The 18,290-nt window shown below is 39.0% G+C and overlaps 1 protein-coding gene across 1 annotated transcript in view; it reads left to right on the top strand.

The window, feature by feature from the left end:
- Positions 1-18,290, top strand: part of LOC101463716 (protein phosphatase 1 regulatory subunit 29-like) — a 321,443-nt gene that overhangs the window by 230,257 nt on the left and 72,896 nt on the right. The window contains exon 5 of the mRNA XM_014411477.3: positions 10,584-10,632. The gene's annotated coding sequence lies outside the window, so the exon portion shown is untranslated. The remainder of the gene's footprint in view (positions 1-10,583; positions 10,633-18,290) is intronic.

An 18,290-nucleotide genomic window follows, 5' to 3' on the forward strand; every position in this document is an offset into this window, starting at 1 on the left:
TCTCCCCCTCTTGCCTGCTCTCATTGATTCAAGCTTTAAACTTTCATTCTCACTCACTTACCCAGGAGGTGAAGTTGAATTACAGTCATTACCTTGCTGTTTCTCTGCGCCCTTACTCACTCTGTACCTGTCTCAGCTTTTCTGCTTTCTGCTTGCTCTTTGGGAGGACTCCATGCTGTTCCAGTCTACCACTCACATTTATTCTATATTGGGAGGTGGTGGAGTGGATGGTGAGGTCAGGCCTTCTTGTTAGCACAACCACCACCCAAGTGGCCAACTCGTCACAAACGTCTCACTCTCTGGCTCCACAAGGTGAATCCGTTTTTAGCCTACACAAACGCAGCGAGGGCCAGTTGTTTGTGAGCTGCTGTTGCTACGCGACAAAAACATTTTGTCTTAACTTGAGTATTTTCCAGTTGTCTAGTTTTGACAGTGTTTCTCCTTTAATGGACTAAAGCGAATACCTCTAAGAACAAATCTCATTAATGTGAGCCGCTGCTTATCACGTCCATTATATCCAAAGATGTTCTGTACTTTCCAGTTATTTACTTTCTTTTAAGCTGGAGCAGAACTTCTGTTATGTTTGAGGCGCTGCCAAATGCAAAGTGGGTTACATTACTGCGTGAAGTTTTGAGCAGACTTGTACAGAACAGAACATAATGTGGAAGATTTAGGTAAACAAATAGGCTCCTTTTCGCAGACCTTGTTTTGTTTTGTTCTGTTTTTTAATCTACATGCAAAAAAAGTATTCCCATACACTATCTGCCTTCAAAAAAGGGGAAAACTTCACTACTCTATATGTTGCCAGGTTTAGGCCTCCTTTTTAAACAAAGACATTTAGGAAAGTCTTCAAATCATCAAGTTAAAAAGCCATTTCTGAACTGGATAGTTGTTAATGGTATTTCTTGGGTTCAGGTTGTGAGATGATGTCAGTGGAAGGTTTGTGAAAGTAAATGAATGCAAATCGTGTGCATTTACGTGTGTGTTGGTGCCTTGGTGAAGGGTGAAACAAACCCCTAGCTCAGTGGGGGTTTGGGAGCTTATGAATCTGGCACAGCAGGAGTTGGTGGTGTTTCTGTCTGATGTTTGGCTCTGTGGGAGGTATTATATAGTTGACTCAAAACTTCTTTCACTTATTTAAAATGTATTCTAAGGGCTCAGTTTTACCAAACATGCTGTAAACTGAATGATTTGAGAATGTTGATAGAGGATCTATATTTTATAAAATGTATGTTAATTCTGATTAGTTTTGAGTACAAGCTTACCTGATTTAAATGTGGCTAGTGTCATTCAGTAAACAGCAGCACCAAGTTTCTAGAGGTGCTACTCGTCTTAGATCGCTCCATTGAAATCTAATTCCAAGAGCATGTACTGTGCTCTGTGCAGGTTCTCCATGAACCTCAAATGCAGACAGCATACATGTACTTTTGTTTCAGACTCACTGATCTCATCGTTGATAAGAGCTGGATTACATCCACATCCTAGAAATTTTAAGGAGTTTGCAGTAGAAACATTTACACTTTACCAAGCCTGAACGCATCACATCAGGTGAGAATGGGAGTGTGTTTATCACTTTTTATACATTCTTCCCTGTGAGTACCTTGAATTTCTCCACAGGGCGAGTCTGTCAATGCAGAGTTTACATCCTGAGGTGAGGGAAAACATTCAGAGGAGGCAGCCGGACATTTGGTGCATGTCTGTTTGCTATCTTGTGCCAGTTTGGCCAGGTTTTTTTTGGCAATACCAACATAATCTTTGCTCACCACCTGGATCATTTATCAGATTTGGCTGTCTGCAACTTTGCCTACATTCCAAAAATAAAAATCAAGGTGAAGTATTGACAGATTGGAGCACATCTACTGCCAATCGTAGCGGCACAAGTGCAACCGTACAAAACTGGAGTTCTAGTGAGAAATCAAAAATAGCTGAAGTTGACGTCGGCCAACTTTAAGTCAGGCCTGGCTTTTGATTTCTATAAACCTTTTCTCAGAATGCTTTGATCACACTTCATATAACGAAATATGTTACTTTAAAATGTCTGACCAGTATAGTTAACCATACTTAAGCCACCCTGGTCTTTTTTTAATTCACCGTCCTCCAACCAATGTTATGTTTGTGCTGCTGCAACAAGCATTATCAGTTTTTCTGAAGCACCAGCATTGGTTTTGCTTGCAATAATGTTTTTTTGTGCGCTCCCTGGAAAATTCACTCTTTGTATATATTTACATTTTTTCTCTTTTGTTTCAGCTGAGGAAGTACTCCAGATACCATTTTTTTTTAGTTCACATTACTTTGCAATATGCTTTCAGTATTTACATTTTCGTGGTCCCGTAATAGTGGCATTATTTTCCTGTTTGTAGTGATGATGGATATTAGTCTCCAAGCTAAACTTACCCACACAGATGGTAGATTAAAAATCATGAAATGCATTCCCTGGCACATGTGTGAAAGAAAACGGCAAGGACAGATATTACCGTTTAACTATGAGGACCTCGTTGTGATTTGAAATGAGCTGTGTGTAACTTGATTTAGTAAATCAATGATATTGCAGTCACAGCCATTTCTTTTGCCATATTTTAAAAGTAAATTTTAAGAAACTTCAATAAGCCAATCTATAAATCTCTATTTAAACAGCATTCATAATCCATTTATGAATATATTTGCTAAACTATTAATTAGCAAATGTTTCACTTAAGGAGTTAAAGACTTAGATCATAAGTCTGCATCAACATCTGTTGACAGCACAAACAAATGTGGGCGCGGTGTCCATTCAAGGTCCAGATATCACCACCCACTAATAAACTGGAAACAGCAGAGTTAAAACAAGATGGAATTTAAAGTTAAAATGACTTTTAAAGGCCAGTTTGCTTTGGAAAGGCATTTGATAGAAGTGCCTTCTGTGTAAATATCTTATGTAAACCTGTAAAATATAATGCGACACAACGTGACAGCTCTCCGATGCACATGTATATAGAGTTAAAGAAAAAAACACATTTACCTCCCTAAACTTTATTCAACTCTTCTTTATTATCATAGGTACTGCAACTCCCAGGTGTTGCTTTTTGAACTTTATTACAGTTCATTATTAGTTATTATTAATATCAGGCTATCATCCACAGCATGTCTTTGTCCTGTCTTCCTCCCCTCACCCTAGGTTTTCCTTCCCACTTGTCTCATATGATTGTCGGGGTTTTCTGTGTTTTTGCTGTAATACTGTAGGGTCGTGACCCCACAAACAAAGTGCCTTGTGGCAACTGTTGTTATGATTTGGCACTGTATAAATAAAATACAATTGAACTGAACTGGATTAAATTGAATTGAAGGGTGTACTATAAAACACAAAAGCGGGTCTCATTTTACCTGTCTAACTCTCAGACGTACCTTATGCTGAACACATAACCTGGTTAAGGAGCAGCTTATGTTCTGGCTTTGAGTTTCAATTGGGTTGAAATTCCACATTTTCCCTAATTCTTGTATTTACAGCATGTCCTAAGGGTAATGGTGGGTTAATACATTTGATCTACATTTGACCAACATTTGGCAAACATGCAACAAGCCTCAAATGATTGGCAGTTCATACTTTCCATTGTGTTGTCCTAGTATACATATTAATTGCGTGATGGAGAAAATGTATAAATACTGATATAGGTCATTCTTTTCTGCTGCTAAGTCTCTTCTACAATGTTGGAAGTGCATCTCCAGATTATAAAACCGATCAGTTTATTTACCGCTAAGAATGCAGACGGAATCAATAAAATTAATTTCACTTTGAGCTTGAACTAAAGTGACTTTCATGTCTCGTTTATTATGCAGGACAGTAACGTTAATGTGTCAAATTCAAAGTTTCAGAGCTCTAATATCATGTTAGAAATACACAGCAGCATTAGATGAATTAACACAGTTTAAAACATTTATTTCATCACTCTGTATTCTAAATCAACAGATTCATGATTTTCTGCTGCATTAATTTCCTGTGCACGCTCATTTTTTATATGAGCGTGCACAGAACCTGAAGCGGAAAGCTGGGCTTAATGAAGAAAGTTGGTAACTGCTATTATCATAGCTGTTTTCTCTGACTGGTTTTAGGATTTCTCAAGCCAGCTAAAAAAAGAACGCGTGGCTTTGTCAAACTTCGTTCGTAATACATCCCTCAGATGTTTCTCTCTTTTCTGCAGTTTAGCTTGGACTGTTTGTGTTGACTGAAAAACCATTTTACATTCTCCTCACTGTTTTCTTTTTATCTCCTTATTTCAGAAAACAAACTCAGCAAAGATCCCGCAGTTGTCCTTTTGGATAACAGCAGCAACAAAAACCCAGAAGTCTCTTAGCTAACTCCACTAGAACCCATTTAGAGAGTTGGAGGTGTGTGTTTTGTCTGCTGTCTCAGATGGTATGATTGCTCTTGAAAACACTCGATTGCTGAAATACCTTGAGAGGTGGTGTGTGTGAAAGAAGTAACAGGGTGTCTGTTGGACTGTGGATAACAGGATATGATCTAAAGCATTGCCTAGGATGAGCCACTCAAGAAGTCTGACTACTTCACTTGTTTTCCCTCCTGCTGAGAAAATGATCTTTGTGTCTCCTTTCAGCAGAAAGCTACTTGGGAATAGTAGTGCAACATTTTGTTGTGTACATCTCTCCAACACAGAGGTTAGCTACAACAGACTGCAAGTGTGTGAATGTTTCAAGGGGGCTCTGTGTGGTTTTATATTGCTCCCATGAGAAACTGCTGGCAGTTCTTTAGGTGAATTCATTGTGGAACAACTTCTGCTTTATGGCAGTTTTTTCTCTTCCGATTCCTCTCGAGAAAAAAACCCTTATAGATATACTTTTTTGTGTGTAACATGCCTACCTACAAGGTTAGAGAATGACCTCCTGCAACAACATAGACTGCAAACATGCACCAGCAGATACACACATGCACACACACATGGTTTATATTTACTATGACTGTATACAGTAAAGGGAATACTTGCTCCCCTGCTGAATTTGTACAAAGAAACCAATGGTCTCTAATGTTTAGGGTACCTTCATTATAATTGAGAAATCAAGCAAAAATCCAGAAAAAATACATTATACCCAGGGTATATCACTCAAATACATGCAAATCAGTTTAGAAGCATTTATTTAGCAAACTGTTAAAGGAAATCAGTGTTAGAGACTTCCACAATGGGCTACAAGACCATCAACAAGAAGCTTAGTCAGAAGGTGACAAATGCTATTTGTAGGTGGAAGCAATATAAAATGACCATCAATAGCCTTCATGCTGGAACTCAATGCAAAACCTTGTCTCAAGGGGTGACAATGATCATGAGAAAGGTGCTGGATTAGCTCAAAACTACACAAAATGAGTTTGTTAATGATCTGAAGACAGTTACCAAGAACACCATTGGTAACACATGATGTTGTTATAGACTGACATATTGCAGTGCAAAGTCCCCCTGTTCATTAAGGCACATGTGCAGGCCTGTCTTAAGTTTGCCAGTAAAAATCTAAAAGATTCAGGGAAGGTTTGGGAGAAATTGCTGTGGTTGGATGAAACCACTGTCCTGTCTTTTAGCTTCCACCCTGGCATCAATGACTGCCGTGTTTGGAGGAAGAGAAATGTTGAAAATGACCTGAAGAAAAAAACCCCAAAGTGGAAACATTTTTCTTTATGCTGTGTTTTTTTTTGTTTGTTTTTTTGCTCTGGGGTACCTCATTACATTGAGGAGTCAATGTACCACAAAATCTGAGGACCAGAGCCTCCGTCCCTCAGCCAGAAGAATGAAGATGGATCATGAATGGGTCTTCCAGCCTGACAATGACCTAAAACATAATGCCAAGGCAACAAAGAAATGCCTGAAGAAGAAGCAGATGAAGGTCATGGAGTAGCTTAGCAAATGTCCACCCCAAATCCTGTAGAAAATCTGTGAATGGAGCTGAAGCTTTGAGTTGCCAAATGGCAGCCAAGAAACCTAAAGGATTTAGAGAGTCTCTGTAAAGAGGTGAGGACTAAACTCCTATTGTCTATTTGCAGCATGTCCACTCCTTAAACAACATTCACATCACATCAAAGTACTCATTTTGAGGGGTTTTCAGGTCTGGAATCTGTCATGTCTCCCTCAAATAACTGCCTCCTTTAGGCTGGAGAAACACTTTATTTAACTAACACATGAGACCAGGCTCAGGATACTTATCTGTGTACCGCTGATGTTGAAAGCTTCTTTCATAGAGTCGGAGGGTAGAAAATAAAGAAAATAAACATCAGTAACATTGGTATTTTTCATGTAATCTTCAATACTGTGATGGGAATAACGGCGTTACAAGTAACAGCATTACTAACGGCGTTACTTTTTTCAGTAACGAGTAATCTAACTAATTTCTATTCCTATCGTTACAACGCCGTTACAGTTACTAACAAGAAAATGCGGTCCATTACTATTTTTCAACAAACAGACAGTTGAAGCTGTGTTAATCTTACCGCACTTTATATCAGTTGCACAGAAGTAGCTGTAAGTAATCTGGACGCTACAGCTTTAAGCAGCTGTGCGCTCCCGCGGACGGTAATCACGATCACTGTCTAGCACAACACCTGGAGCTAAGGGGGCAAAACAATCGCATGAGTGCTGCTGTTTGACTGAGGAAGAATAAAGTAGTCGTGGTAAGCCAATCACATGACCACTTAAAGACAAAGCAACAAGGTTTATAAATTGTGTTGATAGGCCACGTAAAACCAGAGTCATGTCTGTCCCGTATTCAGCAAGTGAAAATAAAATAAACAATAAAAGGTGAATCAAATGGACCATTACGGCAAGGCTGGGATGGTTAATTTTGTAAAGTAAATCCGTTGGGCATCTTTCTTCGCCTTTAGACAATGATTCTGATGGCAAAAGAGCCAAACGGGACAGGCAAAAAAAAAAACCCCAAAAAAAGTCATGATAAACAATATATACGCGGCATTTTTTCCTCAATGGTTTCGTCACGTTTACTGTTTAAGGACAGCGCAGCGAGCACGCTCTGCTTATGAGCAAAGAACAAACAAACAAAACAAAACAAAAAAAACAAACAGGGGAAGTTTTAGGAGTGACGGAGAGAGAGAGAGAGAGAAAGCGAGTTTTGAGATGTGAGAGATTTGTGACGTTTAGCATGTTTGGAGCGTGTAGTTAATGTGTTGTCTTGTGTAGTTAGTGTGTAGTGTTGTGGATAGTTTTGTGTTGTGTGTCATAACAATGAGGCGACTGCTGTCTCCAGGTAGAAACAGGAGTGATACACCTGCTGCTGTCAGACCTGCAGGTATCAGGCTGTGATGTTCTCCTTTATAGTGGACAGAAATTATTTTTTTGGAGTGGCACAAATAATTTGTTTGGCATCTTATTGAATGCAGAACAGCTGATTGTTCTGTAAATAGTTTGCAATGGTTATTTAAAAAATCAAGGTAAAAGGATAATGGATGCAAATAATTATTTCTGTTTGCAAAACTTGTGCATATGGTTTTAAAATTGACAATTTATATTTGCATTTAAAGTTATGAAATATGATTCATTAAACATGTTTGTGGTTGTTACAGTAAAAACTTTTTCTACTCTGATTTTATGTTTTTTGTCTGATTTTAGATCAATTGTGTTAATACAGTGTGTCAAAATGAAAACATAACTGTAAATTCAGACACGTGAGGTTGTGCTGAAAACGATGATACCAAACAAGGCAAATAAACTGTTTTCAAAGGTGAAATGTGGAGTGAAAATCAAAAGTAGTTAAAAATGGCCAATTATACCCTGGACCCCAGAGGGTTAAACGTTTTTTTAAAAGTAACGCAATAGTTACTTTTCAAGTAATTAATTACTTTTAGAATATTGTAACTCAGTTACTAACTCAGTAAATTTTTTGAAGAAGTAACTAGTAACTATAATTAATTACTTTTTCAAAGTAACTTGCCCAACACTGCTGATGACATTCAGACAGTTGCTAAGCTTAACCAAATTTTATTCATGTGTCTATCAAATTTCTCAACCACTTACCCAATTCAGGGTCGCAGTGGATCTGGAGCACATCCCATCTGGTTTTGGGAAAAGATCGGGTACACCACAGATAGATCACCAGTTCATCACACTGTGATCAATGCACCAGTGTATCACCAGTGTATCAATGTAACATCATCCTTTTCTCTAAAATCAAGTCACACATCTCAAACAGCAATTTAAAGATGTCATCACAACTCAAGTCTAAATAGACTTACTTTTGCCCCTCTAGGGATAAAAGTACCCAGTACACATGCACAGCCAGACACACACACGTCTCACATTCTTCACTGACCAGCGTTGTGACACAAATATCTTTATCAAGGTCGAAATGCGATGACAGTAATTGTTACAGATTACTTGCCAATATAGGCACCACTACAGCAGGTATTACAGTTGTTAGGTCTGGATAATAAGATGGTGTGTGTGTGTGTGTGTGTGTGTGTGTGTGGCTCCATTCACCTTCATTCATCTCATGCCTCTTCAAATTGATGTCATGTTGACTTCACCTACAAGTCCAGTGAAGACAAATGAACTCAGCATTGACTTCCCCTCTGTTTAGTTGATGGATAACCTGACAGATGTCTGATTGATGGCTGATCAGTGATTCCAGTATGGACTCATCCACTCCCAGCATCCCTCACTGAAACAGAACACCTTAAAAAAAAACTGAGCGAATATGTCCACATTTGGAACAAAAGCAAATAAACACAGGAAACTAAAATATATTTATCTGATATTCAGGTCAAATATTTGATATACAGTAACTCTGGTAGGAAGTTAGTTTTGTTCTGGGTATATTCTTTTGTACGATCAGCACCTTTAGTATGTATAGCTTTGGTTATGGGATATTTTTCCCATAAACCTTTTGCATTTTTCATTCAGCTTGAGTATATGTAATAGAATTGTGAAAGAGCAGTTTAACCATGAATTATTTTAACCAAAGAACTAATAAAGAAGGAAGAAAAAAAACTGCACAGGCTTGTATAGAATTAAAACAATGTGATTTGAGAGGTTGGGGTGCTTTCAAATTGAGTGCATTGATTTGGATATCACGTAATTTATACAAAGATAAGCCTTGTTTCACAGAGAATAGCTTAAAGATGTTTTTAGAAATATTTCTGAATGTAATCCATGCAACATGTTTTAGATAAGTTGGAGCAGAGGCATAACAAAAATAAAAACACTTGGTTTTTCTCTGGGCCCCAGGTTTATTTAAGACAGCGTCAGGAAAAGTGTAAGACTATTCAGTGGTTTGCTCTAAAGAGGACAGTGACCATCAGGCTTTTTAACATGGGCAGTTCATAAACTACAGTATGTAAGCCTTGCTTCTAACTGTGAACTCTAACAGTTTAGCCCTCCCCCAACCTAAAAGTCAGTGCGAATGGATCCTTGGGTCTGTTTGTAGACAGTGTAAAACGTGGACGTAGCCACCTTGATGTCCAAATCAATCTTCAACAACTGTTTGGGTCGTTGTAGCAGGCTCTAAACATGCTTTCTAATCATGCAAATTTTGCCATTTTAACACTGTAGTTTGTTTATGTGGATTGGACTTCCATCTGGAAGCAGACTTAGGTGGCACCTAGAGATAATGCAGTATTTGCCACTTTCAGGTTGGCTCAATTTTCTTAACTCTTTCTCTTTTTCTGCCCTCGAGTTGCTTACAGTTTTATCTGATAGTTTTGGACTGATAACACTATATAAACAGAAGAAAGGATCAGATTCTAGGAGGGGGAAAAAAGAAGGAAATTGATTTTTTTTTTAAAGATGGTCCTGAAAACACTAAACTAAAACTATTTCATATTAGGTCCCTTGTCTTTGAATCAGCAGTCTGGGCAGCCAACCTGATGTCACAGCATTAGGTCCATTTTACGCTTTGCAACCAACATCTCAAAGAGCAAATTCTGCATTATTCTTAAAGAACTATCTTCTACTTACGTCACCCGTCTCCCTTATCCCAAATCATGTACAGTTTTTTTTCCCCTCGTGCACCGTGTCACGCTGTTCCCATTACATTGATTCCCACCAGGGAGCTGCTCATTGCTGCAGCAGCCTCACACTGAGCAGTCAGATGGTGCTTGTTTAGGAAAGTAACAAGTCAAAATTACAGACACCCTTCTTCTCACAGCTTCCCAGGATGCTTCCCAGACTGACCACTATTCTTCATGGAACATTGCCATTTTGTAACCACTTTTCCACACGAGCCCTCTCAAGTTTTGAAGCATATACAGACATGCACCCGATGATAAACATTGTGGTGTTTTGCAAAGTGACACAGACCACGATTAAGCTGCCAATTCACATGTGAGCTGAATCTGATATGAGGTTATTTGCTCGTCACCATTTTTATTTCATGCAATATCTCCATTATTGTGTCTGTTTTGTTCCTCCATGTAAAGCCTGCCCAGCTGCTTCATTTGGTACTTAGCTCTCTTTGATGTAGACAAATGCACCAATCAGTAACCCGCTCTTCTAATTATCCCAGTCTCTGTTGTGTGGCAGGCAGGGACCTGCCCCTTCTCATGCGGATGACACTGATGGTTGATTCAGCTTCTGTTTTTTTGTCCTTTCTGTTTATTGCAGGCTTTCATTGCTGACAACTGGCACATGATCTGAGAACATCAAATTTGAGGTAATTATTCCCATTGTCTTGTGCTCTGCAACATAGACTGTGCATGAAGGTGACACACACACCTACACACACTCAAGGACTTGTCCAGCTTAAGAGATACATTGCATGGCTTCAGGGGTGACATTGTGCTTCTGTGGTGCACATTAACTGGTACAGAGAGAAGTTTATTCATATGGGTGAAGTGACCATTCTGCTTGCTTGCAGGTCAGGTCACTACGTAGCCAGAGTGTTTATCTCTGTCAGCATGCCCTTCACCAAAACTACAGGGCTGCTGCTTGCTCTGAGGGTGGTCATTCTGTCTGTCTGATGATATTATTAATGTGCTTACAGGCAGCGCAGGTTTCCAACATTTTTCATATTTGAACATGTTTCCTTGTTCATGTAAATGCTGTTTCTGTTGGATAGTTTTGTTTACGCACAGTACACGTTTAAGGCAGAGGTATAAACTCATCACACCTGCAAAACACTAATCTTCTTTAGAAAAAGGACATTTTCTAAGAAAATAGTTTTTGAATATATATCCAACTAAAACTGTGAAAACATGGCAACTTAAAAATAAAGAACTAATCACCCTCAGTTCCCTTCTACAGACACTGTCCCATATACAGACATTGCTAAGCCTTGGATTTTATGTGTAGAACCTAAAATTATACATTTACTGTGGGTGTGGCCAGTTGATTCTCCCTTTAGCTCTTAGTGGTATTCTCTTGTCTACAATGTAAACTGTAATATTAATGTCAACTGGCAGCACATGTTTTACTTTATTTTATTTTAAAGCTCTGACTTGCCCTAAACTAAATCCCTAAATAACTGTCTATGTTGTGCAAATGTCACAGATTCTGCACGCTTCACCGATGCCAGACCTCAGTCAGTGCTGAAAACAAACACAAGTCTTTTCTTCAGCTTCTAGGTTGGAGTGTGATAAGTGAGCCTCCTCACTTATAACAAGATCAATCTGGAACGTTAGGACGTTGCATTCTCTAATTACAAGATTAGCATTCAGAAATCTTGCACTGCTTGAGCTTCCTGCAATATAAACAGTATTTATGCCCTTTCAGTACACTTGTGGGACACATTTAAACAATTATGAAATATTTATTCCAGTTGTAGGATATCTACAAAACATACACTTTACTGTTTGCATGCATGTACAGTATAAAGGAGGGGGTGCACATGATGGGCAGAGGTTTATCAGTTTGCAAAAAACTGATGAACCTCTTTCTGAATAAAGTTTGTCAACATAAGAATTAGGAAGACTTTTATATAATTTCATCATCTTCAGTACAAAATATCATCAAAAGATTCTGGGAATCTGGAGAAATCTCTGTGCGCAAGGGACAGAAATCAATATTGGATGCTTCTAGTCTTTGAGTCCCTGAGCAACGCTGCGTTAAAACAGGATTCTGCTATGGAAATCAGAAAGTCACATGTGAACGGAAATGCCTCCATCTTCTCTGGACCAAAGTTCATTTGAAATGGACTGAAGCAAAGTCCAAAACATATATCTCATACCACCTCCCATCGAGTGTAAAGCAAATAGGGAGGCAGGGAAAGTAATTTTTCAACCTGAAGTCATCATGCCTGCTTGCTCAGAAACCATAGACACCACACTTAAACATCCTGTGTACTGTGGAACACTATAGTAACCCAAGACGCTTAACCTGGGAAACCAAGCAAACTGGCCTGAAGGGGGTGTTATGCTATTTTATGACAACTGGGCATCCGTTGCCATAAAATATGAAGAAAATGAGTGCCTGCTTGGTAACTGATGAATCTGGTATGAATATGTATTAGAACGCATACAATATTATGATGGATAATTGACTGGGTCAGAACATGTTCAAAATCGCAGGTCTTGTTTGGTGTTAAATGTGATATTTAATACCTAGTGAACTTGGTCCTCAGACATTATCCACTAATGGATATTAAATATTTAGATATTGAGTTCATGGTACAATATCATAGCAAATACCGAGTGGTTTCTTTCAGATTTGGTACAGTACAAAGCAGTGAAAGCAGTGGACTGAATAACACCTACACAATCATAGACAAAGAAAAAGGGTTCATGGATATGACAGCCGCTAAAGCAGAGAAAAGTTCTTGCAGAGAAAAGTGAGTTAAAAAGACAAGGCATGAAAGGACAAAATATTTGACGGACAAGTGATCCTTGGGGAGTTGGCACAATGCTGCCAAACTGAAAGAAGCAGGAATCACACAGATTTCCACTTTAAATGTCAAAAGCTGCCATGCAAATTAGGTGTAATGACCCTCTGCCCTGCCAGTAATAGATGTGTAGCATTTTGGAATGAGCTGCTTTATATGTTGATCTCTTGATTTCTTTATACGTTGATTTCTTTCCATTTGAAGCAATGACAGCATTTGTCATGAGGGGTGGCACGTCTTCTGTTGTGTCACATTTCCCACTGACAGATACGTGGAGATTTCACCAGTGTGTCACTTCCAGTAGGAGGAAAGTACCATTGATCCACGGTGATTGGTGTACCATGCACTAATTAGGGCAAGCTTGAAACAACAGTCACACTGAAAAGGACCGCAAAGGTAGGGAGGCTTTCCACCATGAACCAGTTGTGACCAATTGGATGTTATAAAATTAAAACAGATGATTAAGATCTAACGTTAGCTGAGAGCAGTGGTTCCCAAATAGTATGAAGAAGCATGCTGGTGTAGATTTTGTTTCAACCCTGCATTATAATTCACTAAAAAGTTATGAATACATTTTATATATTTTTCCACATTCCCCAATACAGAGGTGAGTTCTATGCCTTTAAAACAGCCTTAAAAAATCTGTCTTCAGTCTGTTTGCTCAACTGCCACATCGAGTAAATTGCCCATCCATCCATCTTCTTCTTCTTCCCCGGGGCATGGGGGCAGCAGCCTAACCCCCAGCCACCTCCTCCAGCTTGTCTTGGGGAACACCAAGGCGTTCCCAGGCCAGCAGAGAGATATTATCTCTCCAGTGTGTCCTGGGTCTGCCCATCAAGTCCCCATGCCATGGAGTAAATTATTAGAGCATAATTCCGGCCACTAAAAACTGCGAGACACTCTCACAAAACCTACCTGTTTTGCTGACTTCTGCTGGCCCTTATCCACACGCATCATCTGTCAGAAGAAGTTGGCTAATGCCATCCTAGTACCAAACAAGCTGAAGAGGCACTTGGAAACCAAACATCCCTTCTGAGAGACACTTCAAAAGAGCCTGGATCTGAACCAGAAGCAACAAGCCTGCTTGTCAGATGGCGTGAAGATGTCTGATAAGGCGATGAGGCAAATTATATGCTGGTAAGGTTTATTGCAAAGCAGAGGGAAACTCAAAATAGTGGCTCTTTTAAAAAATTGCAGTTGCAGTGCTAGGTTATCTGACAGTACAATCAACATACGCAATCCGAAAGCACGACATGTTAGACACAGACACAGAGGTTAGTTTGTACAAATATGAAAAGAGATGTGCCTTGAAGTTTTGACCTACCTTTCAGCGTGCCTCGGGTACTTAAAGTTTCAAAACCATTGTTCGTGAACAAAAGGGTCAGGAAATACAGTTGTTTTGATACTACCATTCATATTATATCATTGCATTTATACTATTAAATGATTATAAAATGATTCATTGCCATTTGGCTTATGCTCACAGTTTGATCTGGTTTTAATATACATATTATTTCGAAGGAGCTGTCTGAGTTGGCAACAAACATGGTATATACCAGGGCAGGCAGGACTTTTGTTTCTACCAAGTCTTGCTCATTCTTGCTAATAGCAGTTAGGCTTTCAAAAAGTTTTCATGCCTCAGCTGTAAAAGGATGAAGGGGTATTGGCTTTCCGACAATACCAGGTGGTGCGTGGGCAGTCGAATGGGCAGCATGGAAACCGAAGTTTGTGAATGAATTACTTGGTAACTTGAAAATGGAGCGATGTAGGATGTAGGAATTGATACAACAGGTTTATCTACCAAAAAAGACAAGTTCGGATCTCCGTGATCTCGACCTGAAAGGTCAGGGGTCAAGTTTTCTGAAAGTCTTCTTAAAGTCTTGTGAACTCAAGAAGGAGTTGATGTAGGATTGACTTAGGCGCATCTAGTAAAAATCTCAGACGAGTGAATCTTAACGACCCCAAACTCATAGGTGAACTCACCTACGAACTCACTCAAAGGTGAGTTTGGGGTACTGTTAGGCTGAGAGGTAGCTCGGTAGTCGTTCACTAATGTTGATCTACCAGTCATTTTAAGTGTGTGTGTGTACGTGCTTGTGTGTGATTGATATCTTTTAAAAAGTGGTTAAAAGTAAACATATAAAAAGGACTGCAAGATATTCGTGTGCGTGTGCGTGTGTGTGTGTGGGTGGATACATCTAACACATGTTTTGAAACTTCTAAAGACAAAAAAAACACTAAATCTGTTAAGTCAGTAATCAGGTGAGTACATTGCATCACATAATGAAAAACACATGCACATTTATGCACTTTTAATTTAGAGCTATGAGAAGTCCGCTGTGTTTTGGTTAATTACAGAAATAGAGAGTGAGAGGATGAAGAACAAATAAAAATAAAAATATGGGAATGTGAATTTTAAAGGAACAGCGAAAGAGAGACAGAAAGACCGATAGAGGAAGGACTATTTGCTAGTCGTGCTGCCATCATCCTGCCAAGGCAACTCGGAAAATTGCTTTGACTATATTTAGCAACAAAAGACAGCAAGGGTCTGATGCACACACATGTACACACACGCTCCTTGGCGGGGCCGTGATTTGCAGTTGACCGATGATCAAAACAGCATGGTCAGCTGTATCTTTTCACATGCGCGCACACACCCACACACACAGTGGCTGGTAGTTGATAGTGTGGTCTGAAGTGGATCGTGCTCATTAGGTGGGGTTTCAGATTGGGTTCTATTTATAGCCGAGAGCAGGCAGCAGGCTCAGCAGTAGCAGCGGCAGGATGGAGGTGTTTGAAGTAGCACAAGCCTCCAGTGGGCCATCCTAACGAGATGCATCCGGAGCCGATCGCTCTCAGAGCTGCAGGAGTTCGACTCTGAAAGTTAGCCTGGTGTGGCTTAGTATGATCCAGGTCAGTTAAATATAGCACTTTTATTTGACGGGATTTATTTAGTATTGTATGATGAAAGAAGCTATTTCTAACAACTGGCTCTGGCACAATGGATGTAAAATGCCCTGTTGCTATGTGACACAGGTCACTCTATCTTTTCCTAAAAAAATCAACAACAAAAAATCTGACTTTTTTTCCAGTTGTTGCCGTTTGAGTATGTGTTCAAGTGTAGTTGTGCCAGAAAGCCACAATTTCTACTTTTTGAAACTATGTTTCTAATGTTTTTTCCACACTTGCACAGATGGTGTTATGTCTGTGGTGTTGTGGTGTTATGTCTGTGGTGTTGTGGTATTATGTCTCGTTGATGACTGTTTTTAATTATAGGTTCATGATTAAGAACAGAACAAACAGATTAGGGTAAGATGATGGGCAACTAGAACAACTTCGCCATCCTTCTGAGTGCAATTCTAGTCAACCATATAAGAATCAGGTTTTTATGTTGCTCTCTTAACTCTACCTGCTTTATACAACATCTGTCATTCACACTAGCACCTTTTTTTTCTTAAGTGCTTGCTATCTAATAATAATAATAATGTATACTTTATTGATCAATGTGGGAAAATTCCTCTCTGCATTTAACCCATTCACTCAGTGAAGCACTGACACTCTGATGGTTGCATCAGAGACTAACTTGAGGATTAACACCTTGCCCAAAGATATTTGGCACCCAGACTGTAGCAACCAGGAAATGAACCGCTAACCTTCCTATTAGTAGATATCTCCTGAATTCTAGCTCCTGAGCTAAAGCTACTCCATAATGTTGGCTGTGCTTTTGTGATATATGTGATTCAGCTGGACTGATAATTTAATGCAAACTGTCCAGCTCACCGACTCTATTGAGCACCAACGCAGAATCAACAGATGGCTTTGATAAGATCTCTCTGAATAATAGGATGTCTTCAGGTGGTTGTAATCATAGATCCAGATTTGCTAAACAGAGTAACAGTTCAGGGTTTCACACAAAGACAGCGGTCACCAAGAAAAACAAAATTCACTTTCACTGTGTTTAAATTAAAATTCATTATTGACAATTAATTGATTATCTGACCAGGAAGCAGATGCAAGCTCTTTTCAAAAAAATAGCTGTGAGCGGCATCGGGTTGGCTATGCAGTTCAGCACAGTTGCCATGGCAATGTTTTTCGGGGTTTGAGGTCCGAAGACCATCTCTGTCAGTTTTTCCAGAGGTTAGATAGTACAGTAGTAGTTACTTAAGCCTTTAAATAGAATCGTACATGGTGGTCATTTCTAGTAGGTTGGTATTTGTCTGACATTATTATGAAGATACAAAAGACAAAGCGTCAGTGCTAAATAGGCAAAGTTCTTCTTTACTGCTGTCAAAGCAGTCAGTGCACTTCTGTAAATAACAGTTCTTTTAATGGTTATTTGAAAATGTAAAAGTCAGGTTGGTGTTTTGTAAAATGAACAATGTCTAGCTCAGAATGATATTCATGTGTTGATAAAACACTGAAACTTTGATGATATTTGTCATATTCTTTGCTTTTTCTGCATACTGGCTGACAGGAATGTTACTGCTTTTGGTTCTAGGTAAAAGTACTAAAAAGATTGATTTTCAATCTATTAAATTATTGCTGTGTAAAATACATAAATTTTACACTTCTTGTCAGTCGACCCAGTAACAGGTTATATTTCACTAAATGCCAACCTCATTTTGTCCCAGAGGAAAAGTCAAAGGATCACAAGAGTCAGCAGGTCTCCTATCCATCCATGTTTTTCTATATTTCAGTCTGAACCGATCAGCGAGCGCTGCCATCTCCCACAGCCGCGCCACCTTTCTCTATCCTAACAACTCTTTCAGGTAGTGCAGCTGGATCCAATTATAGCGATCACTAACAAGCACCTTCAGCAGCTCCCAGTTACATTTAGGGTCTTGCTTGGTGGGTCTAATGTGGCCTTAACCAAAGGTAACAACTTCACTAAAAACCAATGTGATCATTAAAATTGTTTACATCTATGAATCAGAGTGCATTATTAATTTAAAAAAGTCCTTCTGGAAATGTTTAAGCTTTAGTAGTTTCTCAGACAGTAAGAATAGAGTTTTGACTGATCTTGATTTTTCATGTTTTGTTTTGTTAAAAAGTCAAAGTAAAGAATTATAAACTAATTGACAGGGTGATTTTATTTTATTTTTTTAAGCACAACAACTGGAAATGACAGTTTGCCATTGCCATGAATCACTTGCGCCAAGCATTTGCAAAGTACTTCAGCTTGAGTGTTCCTTTTTTTTTTTTGGCCTATCAGGTCTATCAGTGCTTGGTAAGAATCCATTGTACATTCAATGATTTGTGTTAGTCTGCGTAATGCCCCGAAAGGAAAAAAGAAAAGAAAAGAAAAGGCTTTTGTCTCAGTCGTGTTATTTGGAGACTGGAGGTATCGTGACATCAGTTAGAGCACAGACAGTTGAGGTCTTATTTCTAATTACCCCACTGTTTTTTGTTTTTGTTTCTACATTCGTATTACAGTTATTGTTCAAAAACTTTGTCGTCTTTTGTTCCCCACATACAAATGTGGGACTCATGTATCA

This window comes from Maylandia zebra, linkage group LG6, assembly GCF_041146795.1.
Source record: "Maylandia zebra isolate NMK-2024a linkage group LG6, Mzebra_GT3a, whole genome shotgun sequence".
In the NCBI taxonomy this organism is placed as follows: Eukaryota; Metazoa; Chordata; class Actinopteri; order Cichliformes; family Cichlidae; genus Maylandia; species Maylandia zebra.